The sequence below is a fragment of the Podarcis vaucheri genome, assembly GCF_965113315.1.
Source record: "Podarcis vaucheri genome assembly, chromosome: Z".
Classification (NCBI taxonomy): Eukaryota; Metazoa; Chordata; class Lepidosauria; order Squamata; family Lacertidae; genus Podarcis; species Podarcis vaucheri.
In genome coordinates this window covers 8,943,774-8,960,905 of record NC_138758.1, presented here as the reverse complement: position 1 = coordinate 8,960,905, position 17,132 = coordinate 8,943,774, and positions in this window count along the sequence as shown.

The window sequence follows — 17,132 nt, the reverse complement described above, 5'->3', positions numbered from 1 at the left end:
GCTGTGTGATGCAGGACAAGATGCTTACAAAACTTCCTGGCACCAGAGGCCCTTCTGCAATTCTCCCTTTTGTTGGAGAGGAGGTGGCCAGCAAATTGAGATCAACCCCTTTCTATGGTGGCAACTTCTCTTCCAAATACTCTTTCCCAGAGAGTTCACAGAGGACCAAACTTCTTATTTTTTCAGTGTCAGATGTAGTTTTAGCAAATGGGTCTATCCCTTGTAATGCAACCCCCCCAAACCACATCTGTTCTAAAGGAAATCCCATTGAACTCAATGGGACTTACTGTTAGGTTGCAGCCTTTTACTGGGTTGCAACCTTCATCTGGATCTTCTTTTAATATTTGGATTTCCTGTTCTGACAGTTCATAAGCACTTAGTGCATTGGTGGTATAATTGCTATTTTTACCTCTTGCTTGGTGAGCTGCTCTTGGAGCCTTTCTGGGATGAAGGGTTAGATGAACAGGCATTAAATAAACAAGGAAACAACTGCCAGGGCTTCTCTTTTATCTTCCTGCTTCAAAGAGAAATATGTAGGTCAGAGATGGGGAATCTCAGGCCTCTCTGTCTGGCCCTGCTGTGCAAGCACCATGAGCATTTTTGCCTGGCTATAATGTGCAAATGAACTCTGAGAATGCCTCTTGCTTGTCTGGATAGATAACATAAGAAGAACCGGCAGGAACAGGCCAATGGTCTATCTGGTCTTGTGTCCTGTTCCCACAGTGGCCGACCAGATGCCTGTGGGAAACCCGCAAAGAGGACCCAAGTACAGGAGCACCCTCCCCTCCCTTGGTTTCCAGCAACTGGTATTCAGAAGCATTACTGTTACCAGCTGTGGAAACAGGTTGTGGCCATCACGGCTGGTAGCCTTGTTCTCCTGAATTTCTCCAATCCCCTTTTAAAGCCATCCGAGCTGGTGGCCATCATTGCCTCCTGAGGGTGGGAGTTCCATAGTTCAACTAAATTCTGCCTGAAACACTTTCTCTTATCTGTTTCATTCAGTTTCATTGGGTGACCGCAAATGCTCGTGTTGCAGGAGAGGGAGAAAACCTTTTCTCTATCCACTTTCTCCATGTCATGCATAACTGTATAAATTTCCATCATGCCACCTCTTAGTTGCCTTTCCCCTAAACTAAAAAGTTGCAAATGTTGCATCCTTTTCTCAAAGGGAGAAGGACAGAGAGGGACGCGTGGGTGTGTACAGAAACAAGTCTAATGTACAAAGGTTATGCTCACCTTTGTTGCTCTGTCAACTTCTGGCAAACACCGGCATGTGGCTGTTAGAAGATTTCTGGGAAGGGAATGTTGCCTTAGGCTGAAAAAGACTCTCCACCCTGGCATAGGTTCTAAAAATATAACCCTGTTCCTCATTGTGATGTTAGGGTAGTTACAGGTGAGAGGTCCTACCCATCTGCCCAAATGGCCTGCAGTGGCTCAGGGAGAAGAATAATAAGAATTTGGGTTTGATATCCCGCTTTATCACTACCCGAAGGAGTCTCAAAGTGGCTAACATTCTCCTTTCCCTTCCTCCCCACAACAAACACTATGTGAGGTGAGTGGGGCCAAGGTCACCCAGCAGCTGCATGTGGAGGAGTGGAGACACGAACCCAGTTCACCAGATTACAAGTCCACCACTCTTAACCACTACACCACACTGGCTCTCTAGCCAGATCCTGCTCCCCAATCCTAGAACAGAGTTGCACAAATAGGGGCTGGGAAAGGAAAAGGAAGAGATGGTGAGCTGTTGAAGGTTGAATTTTTGTTCTAAAATAGTGACTGGATCTTTCCCGTTGAAGATAGCTTGTTTGTCAGTGAACATATGCAGAGATGGCATCAGCAGATGGCATTCCTAGGCAGATTTCAAGGACCCACCACAGATGATACCACTGCTTGGCTCAGTATTCTGGTGCATTGTGGGCAGTTAGAAGGGTGGCTTCACGGGGCTGGTGCTGCTGTGCTACTGTGATGCACATTTTGGTGGTGAATAGATGACCAGTGAAGGCTGGTCTATGAGGACTAGTGGGGAACTGTCCCACCAACCTTAATCTGCCCTCATCCACCTCCAACCTGATTTACAACTAGTTCAGAGTGTAGCACTGCCTGCCAGCTTCCTCCTTCTCAGTCTTAGTGTTGACCTTGCAGAACTTGGCAGGGAGGAGATTGGGGACCAACCTAGAATGAGTTGGCTGTGCCTGTCTTTGGTTCTGGCGCCATGGCCTTCCCCACCACAAGTCCCAACCTGCGCCAGCCGGCATAGAGTATGGCTTTCTCTTCCCAGTGCAGCAAAACGAGCCACTTGGCCACTTACAATACTCCAAGCATCCATCTCTACTGGCCAGATGGAAAGTTCCCAGTTTGCTGGAATGGAACCTATTTGTGCATGTGTCTCCCTGAAACATAAATAAGTTTGTAGAGCCATGTAAATAATGGCAGACACCTCTGTTCACAAAGGGGAAAGGATGCAGACACAGACCCAACTTTTGTGAGTAGGAGAATCTTTTGCCTATCCAGGTTTCCAGACATTTGTGGAGGGGGGTATTTCCTTATTTTTTCCCCAGGAAACACCCTCATATCCATGTTTACTTAGAAGTAAGCTGCTCTGTGTCCAATGAAGCTTATTTTCCAGTTTGTGTGTGTTTAGGACTGTAGCCTTAGAGGGAGCTAAATGGATTTGGCTGGCACATTATGACTGCAACATCTAGTAAATGCTGCAGTTGAAAGTGAGAAGGAGAAGAGAAAAAGCAAGAGATTCTACAAGATAAATCACTGAAGATAAGGGACAATTTCCCATCATTTTTTTAAAAAGCCTTGGCGCTATTTCTGATCTTCAAAACACTAACATTAGCTTTGGAATTAATCAGAGATTCTTCCCCGCCCCATGTAGTGGCTGTTGAGAACCATAATGAGCTCTTTAACAGTGTAAATAAAAAGATCTAAAGATTCAATAAACTATCATACTACAAAATGACAATCATTTTGGGCGAAAAGGGTTCGGAGTTTGAAAGCATCTCGCAGCTGGAGACAAATGATTCTGGATAACATTGTAAATAACCTCTAAGCCGCCTCCTAATTAAACGGATGTTTCCTTTTCTCCTGGGCATTGAATATATGAACCAATTAAGGAAAAGATTATTTCTTCTTTCAGAGACCTATGCCAGCCCTTCTTAACAGAGAAGGAAACAAAAAAATATTTAAAAAGAAAGAAGAAAAGATTTCCACAGCAGAGACTAAAGTGATGCGTTGGGTCCACAATAATGAAGCATTTCAGCTTTAAGCAAATTTTGCACCTGTAACCTGGAGAAATATAGCCGTAGCACTTGAAAAATTACTTCGATGCTGCAAAGTGCCATGAAAATTTATCTTGGAGATGATTTTATTGCATGGTTACCCCAGCCAATTAAATCAATAAATCTTGACTGTCAGGGAGGTTGGCCCCACGCCAGGAAGAAATGAAATGCACAGAATCGGTAAATAAAAGGTTTCTGACAACTCATTCCAGGAATTATTTAGCAGCACAGTCCTTAAGTTGTTGATCTTTATTTCCCCCCTCCATTTCCCCCTCCCTTTCCTCCCCTTTCTTTTTTTAAAAAATAAAAAAGCAAGTTGCGTCTGTCTCCGACATTTATCGACATACTTTCAGAGGAATTATTATGTTAACCAACACAGAGGAAGTCGTTAAGAAACAGAACAGGGGAAAACAGGATTTCCCCCCAAGCTTATACATTACTCACCTATGAACACAGGATAACAGCGGCTTTGGAGGGCTTTTCTCTCCTTGCTTTGGGAGTTGGGAGCCAGCAAGCGCTCCAGAGATGGTCATTGAGATGTCATGGAAAGTGGAAACTACACCGATGTCAGATCCCCCCAAAACAACCCCTTTCAGAAAGGGGTACCAGGCGGAGCCTGGTCAGGGCTATCCAAGGCTGTGAATCTTGACTGGGAGGGTGTCTTCTCCAAATGAAGGTCCCTGAGACCTTAGAATTGGAAGGGACCTCAAAACTCATCTAGTTGAACCTAGGAACCCCAGGTTGGTAATGCGGAAACTATTCTGTTACAGTATCTCTGATGGGCAGGCAACCAGTCTATGCTTAAATTTATGACAGTCTTCTTAGTAAGAAAAGGAGATTACAGCGACAAAAGATTAAGTAAAAGAAAAGAACAAATAAGGAACTAAATTTGATAAAAATTTAACTTAGGACTTGCTGAAATATTTTTTGGAACTGGGATGTAGAAAGGGGAGGTTTGGGGAGTCAGAGAAAAGAAGTTTATGAAAAAAGGAGATGAATTTATACATGTTTGTTTTGTCTTTTTATTTGTTTGTATTGTCTATAAAAATGTTGTAAAATCAATAAAAAATAAAAAAAATTAAATTTATGACAGTCTGCTACCTTCTGTGTAATTTATTTAGTTAGAAAGCTAGAACGTTGGCAGTGGCAAAGTTTTTATCGGTGGTTGCAAGAACAAATGAGCCCTATATTCCAAACAAAGTGCTTGATTAACCTGGAGGTATGCTGTATGAACTCTGTATTGATTTGTAATGTTTTGTTGGGTCTCTGGACCGTAATAAAGATAGTTGTTGTTATTTAGTTAATTTGTTTATATTTCACCATTCCTTGGGAAGGAGCCTTGTTTTTTGTTTTCTTTTAGAAAAGCATTTAAGCACTGAGGTAGATGGGTCAACAGCCTGGCTTTGTATAATGCAGCTCCCACTGTCCCTAATATAGTAACTAATTAAAGGGATTGCTCTGTGGTAGAGTACCTGTTATGCATGCAGAAGGTCCCATGTCCAGCATCTCCAAGAGGGTCTGGACACCCCCATCTGAAGGTCTAGAGAACCATTGGCAGTGTGGATGATGCTGAGCTAGGTGTATTCAGTATAAGGCATGTTCATATTTAAAATCAACCCTTTGTTCAGAACCATAACAACTAGAGTCAGTGGTAGAACACCTTCTTTTCATGTAGAAAGTCTGAGGCTCAATTCCTGGTGGCATCTCCAGGTAGGATTGGAAAATGCCCCATTTTGAAACCCTAGAGAGTGGCTGTCAATCAATGTGGACAATACTTTGTCAGATGGACTATTGATTTGTCTTGGTACAAGGCAAGTTCCTCTGTCAAATACATATTCTACCCAGCTAAAGATTTTTCAGCTAGCAGGAATAGGAAAGATTTTCCTTGCTTTGTCTTGCTGGCAGTACCGCCAGTCAGACAGGAAAATGGTGAGCAAGATGGCCCAATGGTCTGATCCAGTTCTAGAGTATATTCTTAGGTGCAGAGCTGCTGGACTGGAGACCCAGAGATGGCTGTACCATCATGCTTATATAGCTGCCAAAACAAGTCTTGATGCAGTAAAAAGTAAACACATAAAAATGGGGCATGCCTCCTCCTTCTTGCTGTTGGATTTTAAAAAATAACAGGTGCAATTTGCAAGGGCTGTCCTCCAGCCCCCTTAGAAACAGACACTTGGCTCATCCCAAGGACTGCAAGCTTGGTTTCCAGTTGTATACCATTGATTTGCATCCTTGGCTAATCCCATTCAGCTTTTATAACATTTGTTGGCAAGCAACTTCCCATTGCAGATAATTCCCTGTCAGCCCATCAAGAACACGCAGGGTGATTACTGTAAAATTAATGGTTTGGAGCTCAGTAAGAGCCTTTTTATTGAGTTCTTGCTTGACAGGCAGAGAATGCAGCACTGCCCGTGAAAGGGTGCAAAGTCCCCTCTCCATTATGTACACTGTGGAGGACAAAATTTGCATGGCTTCCAGGGTTTATGCCAGGACCTATGGCACCATTCAACATGCAAGAGGTGGCATTCATAGGGATGGAAAATAATTTCTGTTCAATTTGCGTTTTGGTGCAAATTTACCTACTTTGCAGCTCCTAAGTCATGATGGGAAACCAACATATTTTGAAATTCACAGGTCTCTGAATTTTGTAATGCAGTTCTCCAACCAAATGATGTGTACCAAATGAATGAACGAACAAACAAACAAAAAAACAAATAATGCATATGCTAGGGGAAATTGCACCTGAAATAATACTGTATGATTTGGTGACTGTACTCCATACTCTGGTAATTTCCATACTAGGTTATTGCAGTGCAATCTACATGGGGCTGTTCTTGAAGATGGCTTGGAATCTTCAGCTGCTCCAAAATGCAGACATGGATTACCAAGATACTCACCCAAGAGCCCTCTTGGTAGTTTCAAATCTCTCAGAAACCTAAGTGGTGGTGGGTGGCCTGTGAGAGGGCAATCTCAGTGGCAGCTTCTACATCATGAAATTCCTCCCACACAGAGGTACATCTGGTACCTTCACTATCCCTTCATTATCCTGTTTTCAGCATATGCTGATGAACCACCTCTTCAGCTTGGCCTATGACACATGAGAAATATTTTTTTAGGACTCACTATATACTTGCAAAACTGTTTCTAATATTGCGTTTTAAACTGACTTGAATCATCCTTAGAAGCTTCGGGTGGGTAATCTGCATTGGCTGGAGCTTCCAGTGCAGACCCAAATGATCCTTCTCTTCCCACAGAGCACACTGTATAGTAATTCAGTCTCATGGTTACGGAATCATAGACTACAGTGGCCAGGCTATCCTGATTGAGATTCAGCTGCAGTTGTTCCACCACATCGTTCTGCCCTTATGATTTCCTTCATAAACAACACAGGATCTGGCTGTGTCACAATTAGAGTAGCACAGCATTTAAAATTAAAAATGGTGATATCTTGTTTTCTGCTGCTGCTGGGTTTGCAAATAAACAGAACCCATCCCGAGGACTAATTTACCTTATCTATGCACATGGCTTTCAAAAGGAAGCAGCTATAGCAATTTAAACCACAAGAGTGAGTGTGCAGTTGCAAGCCTGGTGTTTTGTGTGGCAAGGTCCCAAACCCTCCCGAGATGTTGGAATAAGGACACATGAAACCAGTATTTTAGGTTAATGGGTTAAAAAGGCCACAACTTTATTGGTTACAGACTGTGAGTACTATTGGCTTAGGCACTGGAAACAAACCCACTATATAGGACTCCTGCCCGTCTGCAGGAGTCTTGGAAGGGTTAAGTACCAGAAGGGGGAGCCCTGCTGATGCACATCAACTAGGAACTCCCCCAGGGTCACCACTAGGGGTCATGCCATGGCCCTAGCCCCCCATCTGGGGCTTCGGACAGAGACTATGCCTCTCAGATTCCTTTAACGGAATACCCTTGAATTAGGAGGGATAGGTGATGGCCACTACCTCCCCTCCCCTCCAACTGAATACTCCAATGCCTAACTGCCAAACTTTACAAAGTTGTGATGATTTGCTATGAGGTAGGCAAAAAACCAAATGGCTGATGCCAATTTGCCAAGTGGAAAAAATTCCTACCAGGTCCCTTCAACAGGCGACCAACCGAGGTCCATAGGAAGGTCAAGAGAAAAAGAGCCAAACCTTAGGGAGGGAGGGAGGGAGGGAGGGAGGGAAAACTGAGCGAGCGGGAAGCAAAAGGGGGTAAGTCCTTGACCACGGGCAGTTTAAATAGCCCAAGCCATGCCCCCGACCATCCAGGGATGATGCGGCCGAGGACTCCCAATGGCGTGGTGGTTATCCCGCCCTGTGCATGCGAGTCAGGCTTGCGACCAGCCCACAACGTCATCTCCCCGGGAACAGGAAATGGCTTTACCTTGTTGTGTATCTTGGTGGATATTTCCCCCTCTACCCATGTTGCCAGAGTCGCTCAGCGGCGCAAAGTAATAATACTTTGGCCTTTTCAATATGACCTGTTTATCAGGCATTCACCCTGGTTTGTTGAAAAAAAGTTTGTAGGGAGCTTAGACAAGGATGGCTATTTCTTGAGCATTTATTCTGATGTTTGCAGGGGGGCTAGATGATGTTGAGTCAAGCAAATCAGGCAAGTCTTAGGCAAGAAACAAGAGGCAGTTGGTCTGTCAGTCTTAACTGATATTCTTAACTGAACAGAACTGAACACACACTGAAGGGAGGGGCTGATTCCAGAGCAAAACAAACAAGCTCCACCCAACAGATACCAAGCCCTCTACTATTCAAATTAGGCCCCAGTCTTTTTCTTACAATCCCCTTCTCACTGGGCCTAATTTGAATTAGTCCAGTTTAATTTTGCATGTAAATTCTCAAAACTTTCTTATTTGAACATTCAACAATTTCTGTACAATCTTGCTTGTTCTCAGTACACAGAATTGTATCATCTACCTTGCTTTATACCTTTGTAGGGGATGCAGGTGGCGCTGTGGTCTAAACCCCTGGGCCTTTGGGGCTTGCTGATTAGAAGGTCAGCAGTTTGAATCCCCACAATGGAGTGAGCTCCTGTTGCTCTGTCCCAGCTCCTGCCAATCTAGCAGTTCAAAAGCATGCCAGTGCAAGTAGATAAATAGGTACTGCTGTGGTGGGAAGGTAAATGGTGTTTCCAGGCTGTATTTCATATCAAGTTTATCTCTAGTGCATGCATCAAGGAACTGTAACTTTCAAGCAAACGACAGAATTAAAATCACTTCGTCCACTTCTTCAAATTTCCTGCCTATACTATTTAAATAATCCATCAACTCTGTCACTTGACTTAGATGCTTTTCTAAACCTCCATTTTATTTCCATTTTAAACAGCTTTCTTCATAAATATAAGTCTCTCACTCAGAGCATTTCTCTCATACAACTATTTCAGACTTTGCCACAACTCTTTGGCAGTCTTAAAATCTCTTATGTGGTGTAAGTCACTGTCATTCACATACGTTGAAATTTCTCCTGTTGCCTTTCTGTCCTGCTTTTCTCACTTTACTTTTTCTGCCTCTTCTGCTGCTGCAGATTTTTTAATTGTTTCCCACAAATCTTTTTTCACCAGCTCATTCTCCATTCAAAATTTCCATAAAGGTTACTTGAAGTGAGAACAGGCACAGCAGGTTCTAGGGCTTTCACAGCTTATATATATGTGGCCATAATTTTTTCGTCTTCTCTTTGCCAGACTGGGCCTGTAACCCAATTGTTGTGTAGGTGCAGGGGGATGATTAACAAATTCAGTCCTCCTGGCAATCTGGGAATATCCCCTCACTCAGCCAACTTTAGGATATTCCACAATTCGTCAGCAGGGTTTTTTTTTCTTTCTCTTTGAGAAAAATATGTGGGTCATGTAAATGTAAACTAAGCTTTAATAATAAAGAAAACTGTAACAAAATAACATAAGGAGAGAAACTAAATACTGTATTTGTCACTCTATAGGACGCACCCGACCATAGGACACACCTAGTTTAAGAGGGGGAGAACAAGGGGGAAAAAATCTCCCCCTCTCTGCTCAGCGCCCCTTCAGCGAAGCGGCAGGAGAAACTGAGCCCCTTCCATTTCTTCAGCCGCTTCGCTGAAGGGGCGCTGCGCAGAGAGGGGGAGAATTTTTTTCTTCTTGTTCTCCCCTACTAAAACAAGGTGCGTTCTGTGCGTTCAAGGTGCGTTCACCTGAAGCCTCTGAAGCACACTGACCCCTCTCGCTCTCCAGGCTTCAGTGAAGGCAACCCAAAGCCTCAGGAGCATGGCGGGAGTTCCCCCTGGGCTCCGGAGGCTTCGGGTTCCTTTCGACCTGCTCTTTGGGGCTGGCGGAGGTTTTGACAAAGAACAGAGGTTTTGACAAATGGACTACCAAAAAACGCGTGAGGCAAACGGTGGAAGTCCTTTAAAAATATTTTAATTAAGATAGATAAGGATATGATGAAAATACATAATTGAACATAAATATAGATTGGAAATGGCTGTGTATAGTGAATACTTATCTACTTTTAAAATTCTCATTCTTGATCTTATTCCTTTTCTTTATCATCATTTTTTTCTTTTCTTTTATATTTTACCTTTCATTTCTTTTCTTTATTGTGAATATTGTTTTGTAGAGGTGTAAATAATTGTAAATATGAGAAGAGGTAAAATGTTTTTTAATTTTCTATTGGTTACATGTATTTTCCTTTTTTTCTATATTTGTATTTTTTTCTAATTTGTACTCAATAAAATTAATAAGAAAGAAAGAAAGAAAGAAAGAAAGAAAGTTCATCACATGTCCATCTCCTTCTCCCACTTGGCGGCGTCAGGCAAGTTCATGTTTTGTCACATGAAATCAAGGAACATGGAGGCCTGCAGTAACCGGCCCAGCCTCTGGAAGTGCCGTGTATGGTTGGAGAGACTCCACAGCTGCTTTGATCTCTTCGTATTGCAAGAGGCTCTCTGGCGTCTCATGCTTGAGGAGGGTTTCCACCACTGCCTGAGCCTCGAGGTAGTTCCATGAGTTTGTGTTCCACGTGATGGAAAACTTCAACACAGCCTCTGGAAGAAGGGGTTTGGGGAAGACACGTCAGGAAGGAGTGCAAGTTGCAGGCAGTGTGGCCACCTTGAACCAACACACCTCTCTTGCGAAGCGTGGCCAGGTCTGGGCACACATCTGACCTGCGCCTTTCTTCAAGGCAGGGAAGCAGATCCAACACCCCTCCCCACCTAGTAGAAACAATTAATGATGGGAGGGGTGACTGAGTTTATTCCAGACTACATGGCTTGCAGGAATGGGTTTTATAATATTTATAAAAGTACAACAACAATATGCATTATAATCTCTGCTCTAGTATTACAGAGCTGGTGGAGCTAATTTGAGGCTGTGTACACACCATACATTAAAAGCATTATCGCTTCTCCCCTGTAAGAATCCTGGGAACTGTAGATTACCCTTCTACCACATAGCTACAATTTGTAGCACCCTTTACAAACTGCAATTCCCAGGATTCTTTGGGAGAAGTGTGCTTTTAATGCCTGTTTTTCCTGCAGCAGGCATGCTCAGCTACCCCTCTGGAAGCTCAATCCCACAGAAAGCTGTGACGGCCACCAACTTGGATGGTTTTATGCAGGAAAGGCTATCAATGGCCACTAGGAACGATGGCTACGCTCTACCTCCACAGTCAGTGGCAGTAACCCTTGTGAATAGTAGTTGCTGGAAGATGCAGGAAGGGAATACAGAATGCTCTTGTTTCCACAGGCCTCTGGTTGGCCACTGTGAGAACAGGGTGCTGGACTAGACAGGCCAATGTGGCCTCATCCAGCAGGCACTTCTTATGTCCTTACGTGGTTCAAGGGTAGAGATTGTGAGAAGGCATCTTCCAAAGCCATCCCACCCCACAAATAGCTTTGGAGCCTTCTTGCCTCTAGCCTAGCCCTCACCCCTTTTCCTGTTTCCGCTGGAGTCTTCTTTTGCTTGCCACTCCTGCGGGCTCTCTTCCAGCCAACGCTGCCAATGACAGATCTTAAACACTTGGGGTCGGTGAGATTCGGCAATCGCAGCACCTTGCGCCTGCTGGACCTCCTGAGCGGAGCGGGTTGTGTCTTGCTCCTCGTGAAGTAGGGTGAAATGTGCGGAGTGTTGCAAGCCGGTGCAGAGGCCGAAGGTCTGGCTGAGATGGTAGAGCACGGCTTCTCTGTCAGGGGCGTCTTCCTAACCCAGTGGAACACCAGTATCATATGCCTCTTAGATGGGTTGGACATGCTGAAGAAGGTGCTGGAGGCCCAAAGACCAGGGTGACTTCAAAGTGGAGGACGCAGCAGGCAGTTCCCTAGCAATGGTGCCAAATCCAAGCAAATGTTAGCTCCAGTCCTGTTAAATCGATCCAGCAATTATGAACGTTAAATAAGGGATTAATTCCTCAGGCAGTATGAAAAGACTTTCTGTGGCTTTTTAATAGATGGGAGCCCCCAACTACTGCCACTGTTGACAGCCTGTTGCCCCTTCACTCTGCTTGAATGGGTTATGTCACAATGGTTCCTTCATCAGGTGTTTGTGAGCATGAAATGCTGTTGGGAGTTTCAGCAATGAAGGCTCAGGCATAACATACCGTTTGAAAGTCTGAACATTTCCTCTTTTTTTATTTAACAAAATTTATATACCACTTTTATAATTTCTATACAAATTATTAGGAGAGTAAGTTAAAAATATACTGTAGTTTATTCACTTAGAGGCTAGTTTCCATACTTTATTCCTTCTTATGCTTCTATCCCACCTTTCCTCCACAGAGCATACACACTTCAGCCTCCACCTTCTCCATTTTATCCTGACAGCAATATTGTGAGCTAGGGCCAGAGCTCAGTGGTAGAACAACTGCTTAGCATGCAGAAGGCATCAGGTTCAGTCCCCAGCATCTCCTGGTGGGACTGGGAGCGCTCCCTCTGCGCTTCGGAGGCTTTGTGTTGCTATCACTGAAGCCAAGGAGCCTGCATTTGCTCCATAGGACGCACACACATTTCCCCTTAATTTTCAAGGGGGGAAAGTGCATCCTATAGAGCGAAAAATACGGTACATCACGAGGCAAGTCTGAGGCAAGAAGCAAGAAAAGGCAGTTGGTCTCTCTTAACTGAACATAACGGAACCCACTGAAGGGAGGGGCTGATTCTGGAGCAAAGCATAGAAGCCCCACCTACCAGATACCAAACATTCTACTATTCAAATTAGGCCCCAGTATTTTCCTTACAATGACACACCACAGTTTCCAGTGCATTTTCCTGTCACTATCCTTATTGGGAAAAGCCTGATTTGTTCTTGCTTTATGTGTGCTTCAAAAGACCAGGTTTTCTTTTATATAAAAAGGCATGAAAAATCCATATTAAAATTGTGCATACATCCCGCTTATGTCCACATTTTCTACTTCTCCTAAAACATGCATTTTGGGGGCATAGTTTCCCCCTATTATATGCGTTTTGATGTGCATTGCTTAGGAACCAAAACTGCATCAGCAAGTTCAAAGTGTGTGTTTGACTGATAGCTGCGTTCTGTTATGCATATAAGTCTAAAAGCAACGAATTGTGTCAGTTCGATTTAAATTTGCACTTAAAGAACCAAAGTGTCAGGACCAGGGGACGTGGTGGGACCAGTGATGGGAGAATTCCTCCTCTTCAATTCCACTCCATTCACGTATTGTACACAGGTATGTAGTTGTCCAAGGTTGAAGACCCATTACTATTTTTGCAGAAGGGTCTCTGCAGGGCCCCTGTCACCAGAGTCCCCCCTCGCAATTGTTTCTATTAATTTTCCAAATTATTACAAATCAAACAAAATTATTTTAACACAATTTCTAAAAAATTGCTCCTGCTCCTGTTTCAAACATACGCCAATCATTTCCTCCCTTAGCTGCATCATTTCTTATTTAGCGTCCAGTTGTCATCCTTCACTTGCATCCTGTCACCAGAGTCGTACAGCTGCCTAACTAACATGAACAGGGTTTTTTGTTTTGCCACTGAGAAGTCTTCTCCCTCTTTGTGCTGACTGGAGCCAGCCAAAATGAAAGGACGTGAGTGAGCCAATGAGGATTGGTTGCTAGGGTCAGTTTGGAGAAAGCACATAGGAAGGACAGAGAGGAGTTGCTCCATATGCTTCACAGCTGAACATTTAGGAGCACTGAAAACACAAGGTGCTTCAGTTTCATGAGAACAATGTGCAAGTTCTGTTACATACAATGGAACTTAAAGGAAAACAACTTAATCTATTCTGAAAATAAGATATTGGAGCACTTCAAATCATTCCCCCCCCCCATGTACATCCACAGAAAATAGTAGGTCGAGCTGAAAGAGAGAACTGCACTGATTGTTGTAGGGCCCCTTTAATTACTGTATTATTAAAGCATATGGATAAGACTATTCTGTAATCTTAGAATGGTGTGTTGCTGTGGCAGTGTGTGTAGGTATGAGTGGGGCATCACTGTGACTATCATGATGGGACCCTGCACTTCTGAATTTGTCACAACACTAGTAATTATACTTTGGGTTCCTTGGGTTCCTTTGTACCAGAATTATCATGTCTGTTGAGTTTTAGGCTATTAATGTGTGAACTGTCCTGAATTCACAGGATTATATACTGATTGTATATTGAAATCCAGGTGAGCTGCTGCCAATCAGTGTAGACAATACTAAACTAGATAGGCCAAATATCTTAGTGTAAGGCAACTTTCTATACTCCTAGATTTAAATGAGAGAAAATGGGTAGTAAATAAAACACAGATGGCAAGATATCTAGATTTCTACAAAGGGGTGAGTAGATGAGGCATTGATCAACTGCAGTGTAAAATTCAGGATTACAAACAAAGATATGCTTTCATAAAAATTTTATTTTCCTTTTTTTAATAATTCAATGTGCTGGCAGTATAATTAATCCCTCTATGAGAGACATGAATGTACCAGTTCAACCAATATTATATTATACAGAGACAATTGCATTTAAAAACAACAAACAACATTGAAAATGTTTGTACAGAAAGTATTACTTTTTAGAAAGAAAGAAGAGAAATGTAAACAGAAGTGGATAATCTGTGCAACACATTGGTAATGCAAAGGAAACAAGCAGGATACTCCCCCCCCCCTTTTACATAGAAAGAAAAAGAAAAGTAGCTTCAGAACTATACAACATTTCAGCAATTGCCAGACATGTGAACAGTTATTGTTTTTTATCTGTACGAAAACATCTTAACTTATACTTAAAACTTTACAGGGATAACATGCTTGTTCTGAACAAAGACACATTGTGGAATTTCAGAGATTATGGAGCAGGTGGTTTCTACACATAAAAGGCGTCTATTTTGTATGAAATGCATGCTAGAGGAGGAGAGACCTCTCTCTCCTCCCTGCTCTGCCCAAGTCAATTATCATTTAATTTCAGTGGGTAGATAGCTAAATGTGGAAAATAAATATGACTTTGGTTAGCTGGAGGACCAAGAGGTCTTCGTGTTGCTATTTCTCTATCCAGTAACTAGAACACAGCATACACAATTAATCCAGATGACAACTGGAGTTACGTTTACATATATATATATATGCACACAAAATGAATATTCAAGCCTGTTTTCTGTTTGGCACTTGAGAAGCACAGGTGCAAAAATCTCACTATTAGCCAGACAAATCCCAACACCTCTAGAGGAAAGACAGAACAGCTCCAAAGAGGAAAGTTCTCTTTTGTCTGCCTTAACTGCTTTTCCTGTGACTTTATATATAAAACATACAATGGGATTCCTACCTCGCTGTGATTCAGACTGAACTGATCTCTCCCTCCAAGCCTGCCAAAGGTGAAACACATCCAACACTGCATAAATTGGCTTTCTGTTGATTTCAACTTGAGCTAGGTCTGATGAATGTGGTATAGTCCTCTGATCTGATTATACCTCCTCAGAACTCCTGAGAAGGTTAGAAGCTAATGGGAAGAAAATGTGTAGGGCATGGTTTTGTGTGGGAATGCATTCAAATGAGCCACCCCAAAGTGAAATATGAGATCTTAAGATGTTCCTTCAAGTACATATGAATGTGTGTGTGTGACTCCAATCCTTGCCTTCATGCATTCAAGGATTCTGGGTGTGGATGAACTGGGAGGGAGGTCAGCAGGCACAACCTTGATATGCCTCTCCACAGTCCCATTGGCACCTGAACAGGACTACGCTGGCAAGAGAGGAATATACCATGTCAATAACAGTATTGGCTCTAAGTTCTCTACATAAACAGGTCTTCATATACTAAAACCAGATTGCATTGCTACAGTTTGCCTTGCTACATGTAAATAAATGGATGGCAGAGAGATGGGTTTTAATTTAACTTTCTTTCATGCACGTCTTTTGTATGGGGAATTTCACCCTGCCCCAACCATAGTTTTCAGTCACTTAATGAATCTCACTCTCTCACCTGCAGTCTGAGTGGCACAGTCTAGTAACCATTTCACCACATGATGAACAAATTTGCTGAGAGAGCTTCTAGCTAAATAGGAATGAGAAATGCCAGAAATCAGAACCCGCTTCTTCAGTTATTTAAAGCCTTCTAAAAACTGGTGGGCTTTGAAAACACACCTCCCACTTCACATGGAGGATGGAACAAGCTTGTTTTTCCCCTGCTCTGGAGGGTAGGACTCAAAGCAATGGATTCAAGTTACAAGAAAAGAGATCTTGACTAAGCATCAGGAAGAACTTTCTGACTGGAAGAGCTGTCATAGAATCATAGAGTTGTAGAGCTGGAAGGGACCACGAGGATCATCTAGTCCAGGCATAGGCAAACTCAGCCCTCCAGATGTTTTGGGACTACAACTCCCGTCATCCCTAGCTAACAGGACCAGTGGCCAGGGATGATGGGAGTTGTAGTCCCAAAACATCTGGAGGGCCGAGTTTGCCTATGTCTGAATTCTAGTCCAACCTCCTACTGTGCCTAGCTCCTCCCCAGAACAAAAAGAAGTATGAAGAGGGCAGAACAAAAGGAGACAAGGTGTTGGAGTCTCAGATTGCTCGGGAAGGACCTTGGGTAAGGAGGCGGCTTAGGAAGCTGTGGGAAGGTAGGGACCTTCAGTCCTCATAACAGTCTTGTTGGGACAAACTCTACTGGGAAGATTTTCTATGCTCACTAGGCCTGACCTCCTGAGCTCTTTGTTTCTTTGAATAAAGTGTTCACTGATGCTGTGTAAGTTATTACTGACCTGCTCCTGGCACCTGCCCCTGACATAATCACATGAGAATCTCTGAAGCACTGAGAAGCTGGCTACTTCACCCAGTACAATAAATCCACAGGTCAAGAAATCAATGGGTTTAAAATACGAGAGAAATGAATGGAGTTTTCTTAACTGGAACCCAATAGTTTGGTTTGTTGACCAACCCCTTTCTACAAATCTTCAAAAGCCTCGAGATATTTGTATTATGGAATAATTTATATTCCATTTGGTCATCTGCCTTGCCTGGCACCGTTGCCCTCTTTGCTTAGTGAATGCCAATAACAGGGCACTAAATTGCAAGGCCTGCAGAACAAATCAGAGGCTGTTGCATCTAGATTCCTCCCCCAACAAGTCTCAAGCAAATGAATGAAGATTGTGCAGAAGTCACACTGGATGAATCCAATGTGGACTCCAGGGAGAGCATGGCTGGTAGTCTCAGCACACTTGCTTGGAAGCACGTCCCTTTGAAATCAGTGGAATTTTAAATCTAAGTAAATGTGTTAAGACTGGGGACAACTTTCACAAGTGGAAAGCCTCCAGCCTATCCCCATGATTCAGTGTGATAGTTTATTGGGGACTTGGTGGTGCTCATGCCTGAACATTTTTGTTCAGCGCCCACATGATGTAGTATCCATTAAAATGTCATCCTGTATTATTT